General features: G+C 58.3%; 1 protein-coding gene across 1 annotated transcript in view; it reads left to right on the top strand.

Annotated features, from left to right (window-relative positions):
- Positions 1-20,322, top strand: part of LINGO1 (leucine rich repeat and Ig domain containing 1) — a 126,365-nt gene that overhangs the window by 23,529 nt on the left and 82,514 nt on the right. Inside the window, exon 3 of the mRNA XM_040570642.1 lies at positions 19,811-19,853. The gene's annotated coding sequence lies outside the window, so the exon portion shown is untranslated. The remainder of the gene's footprint in view (positions 1-19,810; positions 19,854-20,322) is intronic.

Raw genomic sequence — 20,322 nt, 5'->3', positions numbered from 1 at the left:
GGAGGAGGGGATTTGTCCAGGATGCTCTGATCTCCTTTGATCAATGTCCATAATCAGGGGAAGAGTAATTACAATGTAGTTACGCTGCAGGTACTACGCGCTGCCGCCTTGTCCTGTGTAATTGCCGTTGCCTCCTGTAACCAGGAGGTAACTGCTTAAATAACTCCAAATTCTCCCTTTGTGGCTAAATGCTCTGTTGGAGTTGGGGTGGAAAATCATCGTGTTTAGACCTGAAGTCTCATTTCAATGGCACGGTGGTTTTGCGAGGTGACCGTGCCATAAAAGGGTATTTTGCTTTTCAGCTATTACCATGGTGAAAGGCGAGAAAAATGCCTTTTTCTCCCTTAAAGAGGGTGTGTTTTGAAGGGGGGACGTGCTCCATCCCGGGAGGCACGGGATGGCTTGTGGGTGCTGACGGCAGCGCCCCAAGTCCCCTCTCCTCCCGGCACGGAGAGCAGAGTTGCTTTAAACGTGGATGCTTTTCCTGAAACCTGCTGCTTTTCTGCCTGTCAAGCCAGGTTGCCTTAGCTACTGGGTGAGAAAAGGAGTAGCCGCCTTTTCGGGGCGTTTTGGTGAAAGCAGGAAAACGTGACCTCGAGCTTCCCTGTTGTGGCATGTCGCCGGAGCTGGGGGCTGCTGGCCGGGTGTCCTTGGCTCCCAGCTCGCTGCGTCCCCGTGCCATCCCCTCCTGCCGCCGCAGCGAGAGCCGCTCGAGCCCGAGGTTTAAAATAGAAGCTATTAAATAAAGAGCAGGGAAGGGAGGCAGCGGGCCGAGGGATGCTCGGGCAGGGAGCAGGTCCATGCGCTCGCCCGGGCGCCGTGCCGGGGGGCACGCTTCCTACGGGGTAAAATCCCCGCCTGGTGGAAGGGGAGGGATGCACCGCCAGCCCCTCCAGCACAGCGAGATGGCATGGTTGGAAACCAGTGCCACAAGCTGGCCAAAGCCGTGAGGGATGGTCTGCTTGCTTTAATGCTCTTTTCTCCTGGTTTTGGGCTCCTCGGCACGTCTAGGGCTGGGCGAGGCGCCTTTTGCATCACGCTGCTGATGGCGAACGCGGCCCCCTCTGCGCCCCCCGCGAGCCTGAGTCAGCAGTGTGCCGCTGCTGTCGTCGTGCTCTTTAAAAAAAAATAAAATTAAAAAAAAATCAGTATTTAAAGTATTTAAACAGATGGGAAGCCACAAAATACAGTCGGTGTACGGATCGTGTTTCATGACTAACAAAATATGCCAGGTAGGCCGTTCCACTTGAGATATTTTCAGGAATATAATCACTTTCACACATCTTCATAAATTTGCCAAAGTGTTAGTTTTCCCCCATATGGATCTGGGAGGATGCAGCATGTCATGACTGTTGCACAAGCATCTTGAAGGCCGTGCCTTCGTGTTCCCCCCCCCCCGCCCCAAGGGCTGTAACTGCAGGGAAGGTTTGGCTCCCATTCCCCACGCTGTCGTTGGCACGGGCAGGGGGACACCGTCGATGCTTCTTGGAGCCCATCCAAGGCAAGGAAGGGAGGCAGAGTGGCAGGACGGGAAAGCAGGGCTTGAATTTTCAGCAGCCTGCAGCCTGAGCGAGGCTGACCCCAGCGGGGAGGCAGCAGGAGGCGAGGATGCTCTAAGGGAAGCCCCAAAGGCCGCGTCCTTCCCCTTGGGGTGGAGTGGATACTCCAGCACAGCCGTGGGGTAAACAAATGCAAAATATTTTGAGTTCATTCAGCATTGGATTGTTTTTTCTTTTGGTAACATGGAAAATTAAATATAAGGACCTGTTTTCTGCACGTTATTGATCTTTCACTCAAAATCTGGGCCCTTTTCCAGGAAAAATGAGCCCTTTTGTGAACAAGGAGACAGGCACCTTCCCAACAAAAGTCAGCCTTCAAATTCAGCGTTCTGCGTGTTTGAAACCTCGTGTTTCTGATAGGAAAGGAGGAATTTCACCCAAATTTACAGAGAAGTGATGCTGGAGGAAGGGAGGGAGCCTGCCCTCACGGAACTGATGAGCTCGGGTTGGTGAAGGGATATAAAAGACCACAAAAAAGCAGCCTCATCTCTGGTTTCTAGCAGCCTGTGCTGTGAGGCTGGAGCGTGGCTGTCCTGCTGGTGGTGGCATCTCATCCCTTGAGGCCCTACCGCCTCGCACAGCCTGCAAGGGCAGGTCGAATGCTTTTTATATTCCTTCGAATATCTTGCCAGTTCAGACGCTGGACTGCTGCAAACCGGTGAGACGCTGTTGCCCTCCCTGGTTGCTCCGCCGCAGAGCGGGCTGCGTGCTACCTCGTTGCTCTGCGCTATCAGACGAGCTGGGTTTCGCCAGCGGTGCCTCACAGGTTAAGTCGTTAAATCCCTGTAGCTCATTTATTTGTTCATGAAGCACTTGGGAATTGCCTGGGAGGAGAAGCGTTACGCTCACTTGGACGGCGCTGCTGCAGGGATGCTCGGCTGGAGGGCAGGACTCCCAGGCTGGGTATCCTAAACGCGTGTTAATGGCACAGCCCCAAAATAATAACGGGGTAGGAGGAAGGGTGAGGGAACGTGGATGTCCCCACGGCTGCTGGCTCCGGGACATCGCCTCGAGGGCTGCAATCCGGCGCGATGCTCGCTGACCTTCTCTGAAAGGTTGCCCACAAAGTTTGCCCGGCATCCCCCGGCACCCAAATCCCCCTCGGCGGGTGCAGGCGGCCTCGTCTCGGAGCACGGCACGCTGCCGGGCAGGCTGGGGCTGGGGGCTGGAGGTGGCTCGTTTTTAGCAGCGCGCACGCACGGAGCAGACAGCTTGGGCCAGTTCCAAAACACTTCCCACGCCCCCGGGCTGAATTTTAAGAAGCTGGGGCATCTGCACATTCAAAACGCTCTGAAAAAAAAGAAAGGGAAGGGGGGAAAAAAATCCCAAAGGCGTGCAGAGCACCCACCAACTGATGCCTCGCTGCGGAGGGGAGTTTGTTTCAAAGGCTGAGCGGCTCCAAGGCTCTCTCTGGAGGCGCAGAGCGCAGGAGAGCGGTGGAGCCGTGGCTGTCGGCTCACCCTGACGCTGCTCTTGCTCTTGGTTGAGAGGGGGACATGGGAAGAGGAGCTTGAGTCGTCCAGGACCTGTGTCTGGGTGAGTGTCTCTTCCTACCGTTCGTTTGGGGTGGTGCAGCCTCCGAGCAGGTCCTTAGGTTTGGGGGCTGCTGCGTTCCAAGGGGATGGGGTCCCCAAGTGGGGGCTGCTGGGGACCCTGCTCTGGAGGGTTTGTCCTCGTGGGAAGGATGTACAGATGGTGAGGGAAACCTCTGGGAGCTGACAGGCCAGCAGAGCTCCTGGAGTCGTGATTTGGGGCCGGCTTCCCCTCCAAGTCCTGGCTGAGCATCGTCAGGCTGCGCTCCCTGCTTTGGGGCAGTGGGAAGGGCCGGGTGTAAATCTGGAGAGCAGGAGCTGCACCTGGAGCTCCTCGGCTTACCCAGCAGTTTTTGACCCAGGGCAGGGAGCACGTCTCTCTGCGTGCTGTCGAGCTGCTGTCCCCTCTGCCTGCGGCATCGAGCCCTGGCAGCCCCCAGGGGTGCCTCAGCGCTGCCAGCCCTCGTGCCTTCTTAGCAGTGGAGAGGCTTTGGGCGTCCTCCTGTCCCCTGTCCCTCGGGTGGGAAGGGGCGTTTTGCCCCTGGGAGGCCGTGGCTGGGCTGTGCTGGGTGCTCTGCAGGGCCCTGCCCGCTGGGCTGTGCGGAGGAGGAAGAGGAGGAGGAGCGGGCAGCGAGGAAGGCAGAGCGGGATGGGAGGCCCCGCGTGCCCTGGGGGACTGGCTCGTTCCCGCTAATTAGCGGTGTAACCAGGCATCCAGCAGCCGGGCTCCTGGCAGATAATTACCTTGCTCCGTGCAGGGAAGGGAAAAGAGAGACTGGCTGTCCACAGGGACTTGCAAACCCTCCCCATTCTTGAACTCATTTGGGAAAGGCAACCCAAAAAAGATAATAGAGAGAGGTATTTTAGCAGAGCTATTTCTGCCAGTCAGGCAGGCCAATTTGTTACCCAAGTGACACACTTGATTTTAACTCGAAAAATCAAGGGGTTTTCAACTGATTTTTTTTTTCCATTTTCCCTGCATTTGGGGCTGTGCTGGAGCCCCTCGTCCCCTGCACGTCTCCCCTGCACCCCGCCAGCAGCCTGGATCCCCCTGCAGCTCGTCCCCCTCCCTCCACAGCCCCTCTCCCTCTGGCAAATGGGCAGGGAGTGCTGGGCACCGGGGACTTACGGGGGCGTTGCGTTGGAAACCCCCCAGCGGTGCTGCGCAGCCCGTCACCACGCCAGCACCCTTGCAGGGCAGGGCTGCTCTGCACGCTGGTGGCCCCGGCCTCTGCCTCGTAGCCGCGGGACGCTCCCAGCATCTCCCCCTGCTTTTACAGCCCGAGCTGACCTGGATACGGCCGCGCTGGGGCTGCGCTGGCTCGTGTCCCCCCCGCTCCCTCCCCACGGTGCCTGGATCGGGCCCTGCTGGTGCCACGCGGGGGACCGGAGGCTCCTCTGGCGACACCAGTGGCGCTGTCGTTCCGTCTGTGCCCGTCCTTCCACCTGCTCTGCTCTGGCTGGGGAACGGGGAGGGATTTCTCCGCGCGCCACCCCCAGGTCTCTGCTCCGTGGGGGTCCCTCTGATTTAGCAGGCGCTTTTTCTCCCAGGAGCCGAGCCGCGGAGAGGGAACGGGGACAAATTAGCATCCGTGGCATTTCTCCTCTCCCCCTGCTCGCCTGCCGGCCCCACCTCCCTCCCCGTTAGAGATTCAGGTCATGCCTGAATTAGGGCTCCCCGCACTGCAGAGGAGCAGTGGGTAAACTGCTTACCATCGATTAGACAAAGTGCTGTGGGCTGGGTTTGTGCCCCCCTCCGTGCCCCTGGCCGCAGCTTCAGATGGGTGCTTGCTGCACCCTCTTTAACCCGCCCGAAAGGAGTGTCTTGGGGAGCTCCCCCCTGCACTGCGGGGGCTCTGGGGGGCTGCTCCCCCCGCCTTGCAACCCCAAGTTGCCAACACCGAGACCTTGTGAGAGGCCCTGTGTTCAGCCGGCTCCGTTCATCACGGTGCTCCGGCTGGGATTAGGCGCAGATAAGGCGAGCAATAAATCCTCCTCTCGGCTGCGATGTGCTGGGAATATTTCGGGGAAGGGGGCGGGAGGCAGCGAGCCCCCAGCCTGGGCACGTCGCGGGGGGGGAGGTAGGGAGGGGACCCCAGCCACGATCTTGCTCCGTAATGCGGTGTCTGCATGTCGGGGAGGGGAAGGAGCCCCTGAAAGTAGGTCAGGCAGTTTTGCAGAGCCCCGGGCGTGGACAGCAAGCCCCAGCACCCACGCACCCATAAAAACCCTAAAAAAGGATGTTTAGGAAGGAATGAGGCATCGACCTGTGCAAGCACCTGGCTCCAGGTGTGGGGCAGCGGTGATTTGTGAAGCCTCAAGGTGCAAGCAAAGCCCCCTCGGAGGGATGAGATGTTTCCACCCTGTTTCCAGCCCTTTCCAAAGGAAAACTGAAGATGCCCCCACCCCTTTTTAACCTGTAAAAACAAGAAGGGAGGTCTGCAGGCTGTTTGTAGGGCGTGCAGGGGGGTGGGGTGGCGGGAGATGGCCGCGGCCCCTCCAGGAAGGCTCCAGAGCTGCGTGGAGAGGGGAAAATGAAGACGTGCTTCCACGGCAGAGGGGTTTTAAGTGCAAATCAGGAGCGTTCCGGCGGCAGAGCTGGGGAGCAGCGCTTTGCTCTAGCTGTAGGCACCTGTTGGGAGACGGAAGCAAACTCAGAAATTGCTTTTGCAGCACCAGGGCAGGGCTGTGCTGTGCTGTGCTGTGCTGGGGGAGGGATGCTGCCTTGCAGCAGCGGGGGCACGGGGCCATGCGGGGCCCCAGCCCCTCTCCGAAATGCTTGCCCTGTTTCGGGGCAGCCCGTCAGGGTGGGGAGAGGCTTTCACAGGTGTAGTTTGGTCGTTGCGGGTGTTGAACGGAGCTATTCCAGCATGCCGGGGGAGGTGGCCGCTCGGTAAGAGGGCTCTCCAGCTTCGTGAGCTGCCCCAGAAGCACAGGCTGCGTGTTTCCCCACCTCCAGCAAGGACCTGGCCTCGCTGGCTGCCGCTGCCGAGCTCGAGCAAAATGAAATCTGCCTTGCTCTGCTCGGCTCCGTATCACGCGTGTGCAGCCGGGCGAACGGAGCAGGTTCTGCCCAAACCCAGCCCGGAGCTCTGCCGCTGTGGGTGCTTGCAGCAGGGCCTGGTGGCCGTCCCCACCTCCTGCGTGCTCGTGACGCCGTGCGGGGACACGTGCGTTAGCTGAGCGTGCCAGCCGGGGCAGCCAAAATTCCTCCTCGGACGCTGGCGAGGCTGCCCAGGTCTCCTGCAGCAGCACAGAGAGGGCCGTGCTGCTTTCCGGCACAAAGGGGGGTGCTGGAGCCCCGCGCAGCGCCTGGGGCCTCTCCGTGGCGCAGAGCTGCCCCCTTTTTGTAGGGCGCCAGCACATCTGCGACAGTCCCCGTGCCCTCCCCTCGCTGCCGTCGAGGGGCGGCTCTGCCAGGCTGGCGGTGAAGGTGCTGCGAGCCAGGCGGGGAATAAATTGAGTGCGTATATCACGGGCAGGGCTGGGCTCTATTGATTTTCAATGAAAGGCTGTGTCATGAATTTTTCTCCCCCACTGTATTTGCTGCAAAGTTGCATCTTGACTCCTGGCATTAACCGCTAACGAGAGAGCTCATTTTTCCCCCTTTAGGAGGAGGGGAGTGAGAAAGGAAAAAGAAAAGCAAAAAAAGGCAGGGTTGCACGCATTCTGTCTAAGCTCGTGATGGATGCAGCGGCTTTGCTAATCCAACACCAGAAGAGAAAGCTGGTATTAGCAGTGGAAAACGTTACGGCCAGCTCTCCAAGTGACATCGCCGCGTGGAGGCGTGCGGGATGCGTCCCAAGCGGTGGCTCCTTGCTCCGGGACCTGCCCGGGCTTAAAGGAGATCCCAGCTCCCTGCTGTCTACGGGAGGGAAGGCACATCAAGGGGCTGGGGGCTTTTCGGTGCTCTGGGAGTGCCTCGCTGGTTTGCCTTCAATGACCACGAGGTCCCTTTGCAAGCCTTTAAGCTGTTGTTTAAAGCTATGTGGTGTGGAAAACCTTGCAGCTCTCGGAGCTGTTCCTTACCCCTTTTTGCTCCTGTCCGAGCTGCTCCGCTGCTTTGGAGGAAGAAACAGGAAGACCCTAACGGAGAGGGACGAGGTCTGTGTCAGAGCATTTTGGGAAGCTGCGGAGACATCCTTTAAGTTGCTGTTTGGAATTTGGAGCGGCTCTTTGCTCTTGAAGTCACCGTTTTTAATCATTAAACAAAGAAGGTTTGGAAGTGAGCGGGCATAGCGTGAAGCGTTTGAGGAGACTGACTCTGCAGGTCCTCAGAAATTCTGGCGAGGCTTCTTTGTTTGCGATGAAGGCATAGAGAGAATCCAGGGCAAAGCACTGAAAGCAACCAAAGGCTTTAAAAATAGATGGCCGTCGGAGGGCAGGAGCAAGGCTCTGGGAGGCTGTGCCCGCAGCAGAGGCGGTGGCGAGGGGGTGTTCGGGCCCGGGTGAGACGCGCTGTGCAGGGGAAGGGTTAACGGTGGCGTGTGAGCGGAGCCAGCGCAGCCGAGCTGAAGTGGAGCAGTATGCAAATCTACCCACTTTCATAAACTGCTTAATTAGGCGAATGTTAATGAGACGTTAATTACTGTTGTGCCGGCGAATCCCACGGAACGGAGATTATGTTTCTCTTCAAACATCCAGTCTTAATTATAACTTGCGCTTAATCCTGCCGCCGCGCCGGGGACGGAGCCGGGTGCGGAGGACGAGTGCCGGCTCCCTTTGGCCCCGCTGCACAGCGGGTGCTTGCGTGCCGCCTCCTTTTCCCTGCTCCAGCCCAGCGCCAGACCCTCGGGGTGCACATCGCTGGTGGAAATCCCGTGCTAAATGTGGAAGCTCTAGTCCTTTTCCTCTTTGTGCTCACCAAGCCTTTGGGAGCTGCCCCTTTTCCCGAGCCGGCACGGGAAGGGGAGCTGGGGCGCGCGGTGCTGCGTCCCCCCGAGCGATGGAGAGGCTGTGCGTGGCCGGAGACCCCCAGCACCTTTCTGGATGTTTTTCCATGCCCCACACCGAGGGCAGAGCGCAGAACGCTGCATCCAGGCTGGCAATGCTTCCTGCTGCTCGTGATTTCCAGCTCCTGCGTGGGTTTTTAATCGATGGCCTCGTGCGTCGCCAGCGCTCTGCTTCCCAGGGCCCGGTGTGCGCATGTGGGGTTTTTTTAAAGCGTGGATCCGACTCAGAGATCAGCGAGGGATCGTTGCAACAATGAACAGAGAAATGGCAATTTCCGATTTTAACACCTATTTTTTTTAATACATGGCTTCCATTAATGTTCAGGGTAATGCAACGCATCGGAGTGCTTTCAGATGAGATGTTAGTGAGCCGTGGAAGCTGCGTCATCAGTTTTGTGTGTGGCTGTTTCTCACCCATGCATAGCTGCTGGCTTTTTGGGGCAAACCACAAGTTTTCTTGGGTCTCTGCTCACTGCGGTGGCACAGCGGTGGCTGAACACCACCAGCCCTATTTGCCCCTCCTTGGGGCAAGATTCCCCTTACTGGATGCTTTCAGTTGCAAAGGATGTCACCGTAGGTTTCATTTTTCCTGTTGTTTCAAAGCTGAGGCTTTGGTCACCATCCCTCCTGCTTGGCAGCAAGGACAGGACGCCCAGCCCTGCCTCAGTTTCCCCAGGATTTAACACATGCAGAGAGCTTGGAGGGGGCCAAAAAGTGGGTGGGGGGGCGGCTGCATCCGAGCATGACTTTTTTTTTAATCCCCTGAAAGGTTTTTCTGCGCGAAGAAACCTGTCCAACAAGGGATTTTTGCCTTTTTTTCTCTTCTACATTCGACATCTATCAACATTTAAGTCCCTGTTAATTAATTAAGAATTAGTTAATCCCAGATCCTTTCCTTTAAAAAAGGAGCAGCTCGTTTGCGGCCAGGCTTTGCTTTAGCAGCAGTTGTCACTTCATGGAGGGGCTGCTGTGCAGTTTGCAAAATGGAGACACCGGGCTCTGCCGGAGCCCTTGGGGCTGCAAGGGCAGCGTCCCCCCGGCTCTGCCTGCTTTCTGCATCCTCCTCTGCCTCTCTGCTTGGAAGCTCACAGCTGTGGATGGGCCGGGATGCTGGGCAGATCCATGGGGCATCCCTGCTGGTCCTGAGCCCCTGTGGCCCCGCAGCAGGATCCGGCCACCGCACTGCAACCGCGCGTCCCCCTCCCACTGCCTCCCTCCCCGCCTTGTAGGAGCAAGCCTGGAACAAACAGAGCCCGCTGGAAAATAAACAGACGCGTGGGAGGCTGGAGGAGCGCTTTGCATACGATTTCGACAAAACACGACGTGGTTGTGAAACACTGGGGGTGTCAAACCCAACACGGGGAAACCGAGAGGCGCACCGCGGGACGGCGCCGCCGGCTCTCCTGCTTCGGATGGGACCCGTGGCCACGACGCTCTCGTGCCTTGGTGGGGAAATCCCGGCTGTTTCCAGCATCCTCTGCTCAGCAGCGACGTGGCTGTGGCTGGGCATTGTCGGGAGAGAAACAGGCAGGAGGGGAGAAGCCTTCACCAGCACCCACGCTGGAACAACAACAGCGGCGGTGCTCTGCCTGCAGCCGCCTGTCACCTCTAATTGCCAGGCCCGGCACCTGCTGCCTGCAGAATGGAATGAAAGGAGGGGATAGAGGAAAACAGGGTTTGAGTCAGCCGCGTGTTGAAATTAGCCTTATTGTGCCGAGAGCCGGGTGTCAGGGTAAATCCATCGCTGCCGCACCGTGTATCTTTGCTGAGCGGGGAGCTGGGCAATAAATGAACGTTCTCCATATATTATTGCGGCCTGACAGCGACGAGGCAGACAGAGGCAATGCAAAGGTGATTAATGAGAAAGTTTGAGTTAACGAAGTGTAGTCATCTCCCATTACAGGAAAATGAGTTCCCTTCCCCACCAGCCGTCGGGCTTGTAAAGTCGGGAGGGTGCTCCCCGGCCTTGTTTGTTTGTTTGTCCTAAGTGCCGGATAATTTATTTTCTATTTACCTTCGTGTCGCCCTGCTTGTTAGGATGGGCAGCGGAGAGTGAAGAAACAGCAGCCGGACGTGGGCAAACAGGCCCGCATCAGCAGGCTGCAATATTAACCAGCCTTTTAATGAAAGATACAGCCGCTGCTCGGGTGCCTCGTGGCCCGAAACGCAGGCGGGCTTTTTGGCTCAGCAGTGGCTGCTGGGGGACCTTTTAGTTTACAACGGTTGAAACAAAGCTGTAATCTATTTTTAATCCTTTCCCTTTCCCCTTTCCTAACCTCACGGACGCTGGGTTGGGCTTTATGGGGTTTGCTGGGGACGGGGACGCCGTGGCCTTGCCGAGACCTGCTTTGCGAAAAGGCCCGGCCCGGGCTCGTCGCCAGGCGGGAGCTTTAGCCTTGCAGCACAGGAGGATTTTTTTTTCTGCCAGATTTGGGGCAGGCTGGGCAGGATATCCTCAGCCTGGATTTGGAATTGTCTTCTTGCAGTCGTGCCCGGAGGCAAAGGTAAAGGCGGGGTCAGAGAGTTGGCTCTTTTCCAGTGCTTCTCAGACACAGATTTATGAGGAATTCCCGGAACTCTTGCAAAGCCCATTCTGCTGACCAGGGCAAGAAGGGTGCCCCCCTTGGTGCTGCTGCCTGCCGAGGAGCAGGGCTTGCCGGCTGGGAACGGGCGGTGGTTTGTCCTCGGCTTGGGAAGGGCTTTCTGCGTGGTGCCTGGCTGTGCTTGTCCTCTAATACAGTAATTTTGCTGCTCTGGGAAGAGGCTCTCCTGCGAGCAAGCACTGAGGTGTATTTCGGGGTGTTTGCCTCTTTGCATGCGGCTTTGATGGAAACGAAGGGGAAAGGTGCACGCCTTGTGCTGAAGCTCTGTGCCAGAGATGCCTCGTGAGCTAACAAGGGGAGGGATTGGGGCTGCACACCCCAAGTTTGCTGGGGCTGAGCACCCAGCTCCACGCCAGACCCCACGGTGCAGGGCCGAGGTTGCAACCTCAGTTCGGCTGCGAGTGAGTGCCTTTCCACCCACGTGCACGAGAGCAGAATCTGGACCAGGACTTCAGCAGCCGTGGAGATGCGGGAGGCCAGCAGCGGAGTGTTTCCAGGCTAATGAAGATGCACTAGAAAATGATTAGCTTTGCAAGCGTCGCTCCTGCGCGCGGGAAGCGGGTGCACGGTGAAGTGCGCGCTCAGCCCTTCGAGACCTCTTGAGAAGGAGCGCTGGGCGCGGAGCTCTTCGTGGAAGGGGCGCCTTCGCTGCCCATCGCCTGGCTGTGCTGAGTTAGCTCGGTGCCTTGTCGCCCAGCAGCAAGCATCCTCTCCTCGGCTGCTGCCAAGCCACCTCCTCGGAGTGGGCGAGGGCTTGTTTGTTCCTTGGTTCAGCTGGAAAAAGTGGGAGGGTGGAAGGGGGGAGCACGGCGGTGACAGCTCCCGAGAAGAGCCGGAGAAACGCTCGGTGTCCCAAACGGTCTCGGGATTTTGGCCGGCTTCGGAGGCTGCTTGGTGCTGAGGGACGCGGCAGCAGCGCAGATGGACAGAGCCCGCTTGGTTTGGCACAGCACCACACCTCGGCAGGGCTCTGCTCCCTCCCCGCTGCTGAAAATCCCAGCCCTAACGCGGGGTGCCGTGTCGGAGCCGGGCTTCAGCCCCGGGTTCCCCGACATGTCCAGGTGCTCGTGTCACGCAGGACGAGCCGTGCTTCCCCTCCCAGCTCCCGCTGTGCCGGAGGCGAGGAGCTCGCAGCGCCCCTGAGCGAGGTGGGGAGCATCCTTTGGGTGCTCGGCGCTTCCCTGCCGAGCCGTGCTCCTCGGGGATGCTCCTCGGGCCCCCTGCCGCTGCCAGCCGCGGGTTCCCCTCCACGCTGCTGCCGGCAGAAATTCCCCCGGCCCCTCCTGCGCCAGGCACGGGGCGTTTGCTTCGTGGTGAGTGAGGGTTGCTTATTTATCTAGTTTTAAAGGAAAAAAAGCTGAGAAGCGTCCCTCTAGCGTCTGCTCACATTCAGACTCCAGCGCGCTGATGGAGCGTCTCCTCCCTCCGTCCTGCCCCTGCGGCGGGGGACGGCTCGGCGGGGTCTGGATGTCCCTGTCCCTGCCAGGCAGGGTGACAGCGTTCGCTCTGCTTGCACGTGCGTCCCAGGGGACAGGATGAGTGCTGCTGCTGCATGCAGAAAATAAGAAATCCTAAGCAAGCATGTAGAGAGGCCATTAGGGAGTCTCCCAGTTGTTTCTGCTTTTGCTCCTTTGTTTATTTCGCCCCTTTCTCCTGCCCAAACACAGCCAGGTCGTCCCCTCCCCAAGAGGGAGCGCAAACCGGGGGTCAGGGGATGGGACGGGATGGGACGGGACGGGACGGGACGGGACGGGATGGGACGGGACGGGACGGGACGGGACGGGACGGGACGGGACGGGACGGGACGGGACGGGATGGGATTGGACGGGACGGGACGGGATGGGATGGGATGGGACGGGACGGGATGGGACGGGTCGGGATGGGATGGGATGGGATGGGACGGGATGGGATGGGATGGGACAGGTCGGGACGGGATGGGATGGGAGGTGGGCACCCAAGCTGTGCTGAAAGCAGAGCGCCCGGTCCAGCCCCGTCCCCTGGCCACGCAGCTCAGGAACACACACCTGCCTTTGCTCCTCAGAGGATTATCACATCCGACATGTTTTTTCCGAACATTTCCGTTCCGGCAGTCAGCACTGTGCAAGGAGGAAACCCATTTCGACAGCAGGTTCCCAACCAGCTCTAGTCACAAACGATGCTCGGAGTCACTGGAGGGGCTTGTTCTCCCGCCGAGGTGTGTCAGGGTGCGTGCCTTACACATGCATGCCCCACTTTTTCTGTCCATTGTGTAACAAATGACAGGATGCCAAGAGCCTTCCTAAGCTTGCAAAATTCAGAGGAAAAGGTTAAAAGGTCATCCTCATCTGATCTACGCCAGGAGGGTGCATCATGTCCTTCTCGCACCTGTGCAGCACAGGGGGCAGGGTTTTGTCATTGGGGATGGCACCAGGACGCATGCCCGGCGTGGGCAGGGGGTGCTGTGCTGCCCAGGGGAGCTTTAGGCAGCCTGGGGTGCTCAAGTCGAAGCCATCGGCCACGCCTGACTCGCTTTTAAAAGTATGTTTTCACTCTTGTATTTTTCCCTTTTTTCCCCTTCTGTTTTTTCATCCCCACTCGGTTCATTTTATTTTTTTCCACCTCTTCCTCCTCCTTTTCGTGAGCTATTTTCAAATGCCAGGAAGGGCGAGATCCGGGGAGAGGAGGAGTATCTGAAAGGAAAAAAAAAAAAAAAAGGTGGTAAAATTGTTTCACACATTTACGGGGGGGAAAAAAAAAGGTGTGGGTGTGGGGAAAGAGAAAAGCTCCAAATCCCACAAGACAAAAAGCAACTTCATTTCCTGACGTGGCTCATCGTGTTTCCGGCGGCAGGTAGGAAGGTTGGCGGTGTTTGTACAGCCCCCGGTGACTTTTCCCGGGGCTGGGTGAACAAATCTGCTCCGGATGGGTTTCCCGAGCCCACGCCGATGCCAAGCGGGGAGAAGGGAAGGGGGAGCTGCTGGAGAACGTGGCTCTGTGTCCAGCAAGGCCTTGGCTGCAGGAGGAAATGTGGCAAACATCCCTGGCTTTACATAGGTGCTGCTTTTGCTCAGTGCCACGACGAAGGCGTGCTTGATGACTCCTCGTGTTTAATAAATGGGATTAAGAGCAGCAACAGTAGTGCTCGCTGAAAATGAGGAGTTCCAGGTAGCGGTAAACTCGTTAGATGGCAATATCTCCTGCTACTCACTTGTTTTTCCATTTATCTGAGAAAACTGGAAGTAACCGTGTCGTCTGGATGCGAAACAATCTTAAAATTGGATTTGCTTGGTTAGCTGGCCGCTCTGGAAGGTCTGATAGGCGATGTGTTGGGGAGCAGCACTTGAGAAGGGTGAAAACCAACATCAAGGGCAGCTCTCCAAGCTGGGGTGCTGTCGGGACACCGAGGGGACAGGATCCTGCCCTCCCCACGCCTCGTGCCACCGATGTGGGGGAGCACTGGAGCGGAGCAGAGCCTGGAGGAGCTGGCAGGGTCCTGGGCAGGACCCCATGGTCACGGCCACCCTCCCCGTGCCCCAGCCCTGGTGCCCACCGGAGGCCGAGCCGCCCTGGCATTTGACACCTTGGGGAGGGTGACATTTGCTTGGCGGCATTTACACATCCGAAAGCTGGCATTCCACCCCGAGAGGAGGCTGGTATTTAGGAACCGGGGCACTGGCATTTCACTCATTGTTACCAGCCAGTGATTCAGACAAGGTCGCGTAGCCAGAAAGGTCAGGCAGGGCTCTGCTTTTCTGTGCTGCTTTTCTTCCTTTCTTTTTTCCCCCTCGAGGGAAAGAGGGAAAAACAAAGCAAAGCCACGCGCCAGAACTGCTGATTGCCATTTTTCTTGCCTTAAAAGCGAAGGCTTTCCAAAGTCTTTCTTGCAAGGGTGTCATCCGTAAGGTCTGCCTTTCTTTTATTTTGCTTGCAGTTCCCCTCCTACCTCTATGGGTCCCTTCCAACTCGGGATATTCTATGATTCTCTGATTCTCTCAGTACTGCAGCATCTCCCTTTTGGACCATCCTTCTTGTCCCACCTCGGTTCTGGGCAGGCTCCAGCAGCGCAGCACCGTCCTCTCCCTTGAGGCTGAGCCGAATCCCGTACGAACGTTGGTGTGCTTCAAGGAGGCCACAAGGACATCTTCTCTGCCCAGACAGCCGGCTTTGTCCCCAGAGGCAGTGTGCGGCGGGTGGTTTCGCACTGGGCAAGACCCCACTGTGACCACAGGGCTCTTGTTGGGCCGGGGCAATACAGGTGCTGCCGGGGCCCCGGGAGCGTAACTCAAATCGATAAGAAGCTGTTAAATTGCGCCTGCACCTCGCAAGGAGCAGCGCAGGGAGCGCTGGCTGCGGAGATGTATCTGCTGCCACTCGGCGTGCTGAGGCACATTCATTAAGTATCTTTAAGATGGATACACCCCCCAGTTCACCTCCTGCGAAAGCCTGCAAATTTATTTCCTCCTGAACCGCGCCATCAATCACTGCTGACAGCCCCGCGCGACGCGGCGCAGCCGCTGGGCAGCCGGCGCGGTGCGGGCTGGCCCCCGCTCCCCCTGGCTGGGGGACCTCAAACCCCAGGGACCAGCACCCCCAGGACCCCCGGGGTGCCAGGACCCCGCTGCTCTGCCCCCCGGCACTGCGTCCTGGGAGGCTTCCTTGCCCCACAAACAGCCTCGTGTGCTTGTTGTTGCTCCAGGAGCCCCAGCTCCCTTTCCCGAGGTCTTCGTAGGAAATACTTGCCGTGCACAGCTGGATTCACCTTGCTTTTATCGGAGCAGCCAGACTGGAGCAGGATGAATCCAGCGACGTGGGGCATGGATCCTGGAGGGGTGCTGCTCCACGTCCATACTGCTTTGCTTTCCCACCCTGCTCCACCTGCGATGCTTTGGGATGGGAAAATGGCAGGGTGGCCCCGCTCAGTGTGGAAACAGCCCCGCTGAGAGAGGCCAGGATCACCCCATGGCCAGGCAGGAGCAGGGCCCTGGGAGCTCAGCATCTCCTGGTCTTCTTATTGCAACCTCTGCGCGCAAGAGGTGTGCGCAGTAGGGTTTGAGACAGGATCTCCTCTCCAGGCTCTGCTTGTGGGAGCGATGGCCGGGACCGGTGCCGCCTGGGCTGGCTCGTGTTTGGGGCACTTTCTGTGGAAAACCACAGATTTTTGGTTCTGGCTGGGACAAAGCACCCTGCGCACTCCCGGCTCCAAGCACCCTTTGTAGGGGTGCACATCACGTACATTTAGTGGCTTTTACTTCTTCTTGTCATTTCTTCTGATGCTTTTAATTTTTTTTCCCCGTATCAGCCGGGAACCTACAGACGATCCCCTAAGAGCAGAATAAAGACTCGTCAACCTTTCTCACACGTTCGTTAAGATGAAAATAACTTCCTGAACCCCTTACAATGCTTTATTTTCTGCTGCTTCTGCTATGCCTGAGCGTTATTTGACTGACTAAGGAATCTCGAAGCTAAGAAAAAGAAAAGATAAAGTAGTCTGGTAATAATAACAATGATAAAAACTGTCCCTGACTGGCGATAAGGGTCTTAGGAGTCACCCACCGGTGCTGCCTGGACTGGGGCTTTTGTTCCCCGTCTCCCGACTGCCGTGCTGGGCATGGGTCTCTGCAAAATGGGACATTTTCCCGGAGAAGAAAGGCATTGTGTGCCCTGTGATATGGAAATGAGCGGGGAGGTAAGGGCAGGGAGAGAGGATTTCTGATGGTAATGAGGCTTTCTTTCCCTGCTCCAGGCCTGCCTTTCAAAGCAGGAAGAGGTTTCAAGGTGTTGTAGTCTTTCCCTGGGATTGTTTCTTCTCTTTTTTTAACCCTGTCTTCCCCCTGAGATATCTGAAGGCAGAGATTTCCTCCTGCTCCAGTCGTTGGTACCCGTGTCTAAAAACCACCTTATTTTCGAGTCCGAGCGTGTCTGGGTTCAGCCCGCAGCCACCCTCCCCAGCTGGACATTCATCTGCTGCCTCGAGGAGCGCAGCGCTATCCGAAAGCCCTTCCTCATGCCGGAGGCCGCGCGGGTTGATGGAAAGGGCCGGCCACAAATTTCCTGTGCCAACACTTCCTGATGGAAAGCCGAGGTTCGGGCCGAGCTCAATTCGTCAGGTAAAATATGGGCTTTCTGCTGCAGAGGTGAACTCGCTCCCCTGCACAGCCCGTCTGAAATGAGAGCCCACGGCCCCGGTTCCTGGGAGAACACGGCGGGCAGAGACCTCTTGGCAGCCTGCTGGGTGAAAAATGGGCACCAAGTGAACAGGAGCTGCTTCTTGGGCAGCTTTGTATGCGCTCTGAATTCCCCTGCGGGGGAAGCGGCAGTACCCAGAAGGATGCTGTGAAGCCAAAAGATGGGGTACATATAGGGGAAGCTTCTGTAGGGTGGAGAATTTAGTGAACCGCTGGTTTTTATTCCAGAGCTCCCTTCCCAGCTGAAGCCCTCGAGTCGGCTGGTGGCTGCTTCCACCTGCCCATTGCTGCTCGGCTGCTTTATTTCATCCCTCCTAACGCTACGAGAAGCCACAGTAAATCCATTGCGTATGCACGGAACCGTGTGGGGCGCTTAAACGCTCATTTGCATCCAGATGTGTCGATAGCTTTGGGGTATCTCCCGACAATGTGGGGTTGCGCTGTACAACACTGCGTAACAGCTGACGTTTGGAGCCAGGCATCCATCCACGAGGGCAAGCTAGTGCTTGGCTGGGGCTGAGCCTGCGTGGGGGCATGGGGCGGCCCTGGAAGGGCAGCTTTTACCCCCTAAAGCCACCTCCCTGCTCCATGTTGGTCGTCTGTGCTTGCAGAACAACCCTGTGTCTTCTCTGCTTCGGGCTGGAGGAGCTGGAGGCAGCCCTCCATGGCATCCCCTGGGCAGGAGCAGTGTCTGGGTGCGGGTTGTGCCCTTGTTCACCTGGCAGGGAGGATGCTGACCCCCAAGGGGGTTTATCTGGGGGACCTCCTTGTGCAGGAGGTCTACAAGGCAGGAACCAGGGCAGGTTTTCCCTCTGTCTGTCTCATCCTGCAGCCCTGGGGCTTGCCATGTGCTCCAGCTTCCCTCTCTGCAAGCCATTGCTTCAGCCAAAGCTGAGTTTTTATTCCTGTGCTGTTATTAACTCTCTAGCCTGGAGATAAAGGCTCTTCTCCTGTTGCCTGAAGAGCGCTCGAAGCAGCGGTGCCGTGACTGCTCAAGTCCTTCACCATTTCTGTCGTGTCCCCAGATGCATCCACTCCAACACCTGGGCAGCCCAGCCGGCTGCGCTGCACGCAGAGCCAGCGGAGAACATCCCCTAACGGGCTGTGTGTGCTGTATGGCCAGCGATATTCCCCCGCTGCTGGGCACGAGGTCAGGAGCAGCCCCGAGGAGCCTCTTTGGGTCCCAGCTGGGGCCGTGGCCATCAAGAGCCGCCAGCTCCTGCAGATGCTGAATTTGGGCACCACCAGCTCCAGGTTGGTAGTGCTGGGGGCGATGCAGTGCTGTCCCCATGCTCCCTGCCCGGGGAGGACAGTGTGGGGACTGCTCTCCCTGCTGAGGGCCCCCTGGGGACGTGGTGTGGCTGGCACCTGCCCCGGCTCGGTCCGGGTGCCTCTGGAGGAGCATTTCTCTGCTGGCATCGCCTCGCGCAGGCCTGGCTGGATGAAATGGACTTTGCAGTCCGAAATCCCTTAATCTCCAGCATACTAAACTGTATTAGCCAGATTACAGGAGTCATATACACAGTAATTGCACTCAGCGGAGGACATGCTCGGAATTTCGTGCGGGGAGAAAATGTGTTGTTCTTCCTCCTGTCTCCCTCCCATCTCCCCAGAAGGACACGGAAGCCGCGATAGGGACGCGTTGAACACGCAAAGAGCTGTCACATCTGAAAAACGCAACAGCAGCCTCGCAAGAGCTGCTCAGGATGAGGCCTGATGCGTGGTGAGGGAGGGAGGGAGACTTTGCTCCTTTTCCCTCTTCCGAAGGAGCAGGGCAATGCCAGGCAGCATCCCCGAGCAGGGACCGAGCAGCGGGCTGTCCCTTGGCGACGTGACCAACGGGTCCCAGCTCGTCCCCTCGTCCTCCCGCTGTAGGATCGGGTGAGCACAACCTGTTGCTGGCTGTGGCTGATTTAAAACACCCCCCCCAAAGAGCTGGTGACGTCAGGAGCCCGTCTGTCATCTTTACGGCTGGCTGCTGGAGTGCAGCGCGCCTGCCGCTGCTCTGTTTGCAGAGCCGGTAACTGATTGCAGCCCGTGCGTTATTGTCTGAGGAATACTTATGCAAACGAACACAATGGCTTAATAGGGAACACCTGGAGAAATCTCCAAAGAAAGTGCTGTAAATTCCCCTTCCCTCGTATTTATGGGAAGATTTTTCACGGATATTTATAGTTGTTGTGACTCCTTTGCATGGATTTGCATAGCGCCGTACCCGGGCTGGTGAGGCACCAGAGAGGGGAGCGCTAAGTGCTGGACCAGGGCGGGTGCCAGCAGTGCATCACTCTGTTTTGGGGTGTGCCTGCGCCCCATCGCAGCTATTGGCACGGAGAGTAGTAAGAAACAGGAGCAGCCAGCAGGAGCACAACGCAGCTCCTCGGCACGGGTGCGCAGCCTTGGCTGGCGTGGGAAGGGGCAGCAGGCTCTCAGCAGATGCAAAGCCTGGGCGCGAGAACTAATTTACGGATTAAAAGCGAGTAAAAGTTCCCTCCCCGCACACCCTGCTTCCTCTGCTGAAGCACGAGTCTTCCGGGATGCTGGGCCCTGCGTGACCGGGAGCCTCGGTGCTCCTCGGCGGGGACCCCCGGGACGTGCCCCCCAGGATGGTGTCCCCACGGAGGCTGCTGGCCCTGCGCAAGGTGGAGGGAGGAGGTGGCAGCCTGGCCCACCCCAAAAGCCCCTGTGAGCCCACGTGGCTCAGGGTGCAGGGGGAAGGCTCCGTTTTCTTGCTCCTAGGCCTGGGCACCTGGCAGCGACCCAGCACAGTGGCTGAGAGCCGAGCCAGGAGGGTTCAGACCGAGCGAACCTGGTGATGCCTGGGGCTGTCCCACGGCCAGCAGCCCCCTGCCAGCTCCGCGTGCTGCCGGGGGTGGCTGGGAGGCAGGACCCCTCCCCGCAGGGCTGGTGCGATGCCAGCCCTCCCGCGTCCCCCTTCTAAAATGCCCGCTGCTGTCGGCAGCCAGCCCACTGAAGCACGTCTCTCTCTCTGCTCCCTTCCAGGTTCCGTGCCTAGCCAGCAGGTCCTCGCAAGATTTCGGCTCTGGTAAGTGCCATAGCGTTTCCTCCTCGCTGCGGGCGTGCCTGGTGCTGGAGCATCCTCCGTGTGCTGGCGGGGCGAGGGAGGGGACCCCTCCTGCTGCGGGGAGCTCTCCCAAAGCGGAGCGGGGAGGTTGGCTGTGATGGCCGGGTTATATTCCCCATCGCCCAGGCTCCGGAGAGGTCGCCCCATCCCACCTCCGCTGCTGCTGCTCCATGTGGCCCACACAGCTCCCTGTGTGCTGCTCCCGGGGGAGGAGCCCAGGATGCGGCCCCCGGCGCGTTTTGGCCCAGCACAAATAGAGGCGTGCGTGCTGGCGCGGTTATTTCTGTGCTGTGTGAAAGCTGGCTGGGAAACATTCATCGCTGCCTTTCTGTAATCTGCAGAGGGAAAGTGTGTGGGCATCTTTGATCCTTCTGGGTAAACTTTGACGGATGAGAACTTCGCGTTTCAGTTGAGTAATTGACATGATGAT

This window comes from Cygnus olor, chromosome 11, assembly GCF_009769625.2.
Source record: "Cygnus olor isolate bCygOlo1 chromosome 11, bCygOlo1.pri.v2, whole genome shotgun sequence".
NCBI lineage: Eukaryota > Metazoa > Chordata > Aves > Anseriformes > Anatidae > Cygnus > Cygnus olor.
This window is presented reverse-complemented; position numbering and strand designations above follow the sequence as displayed.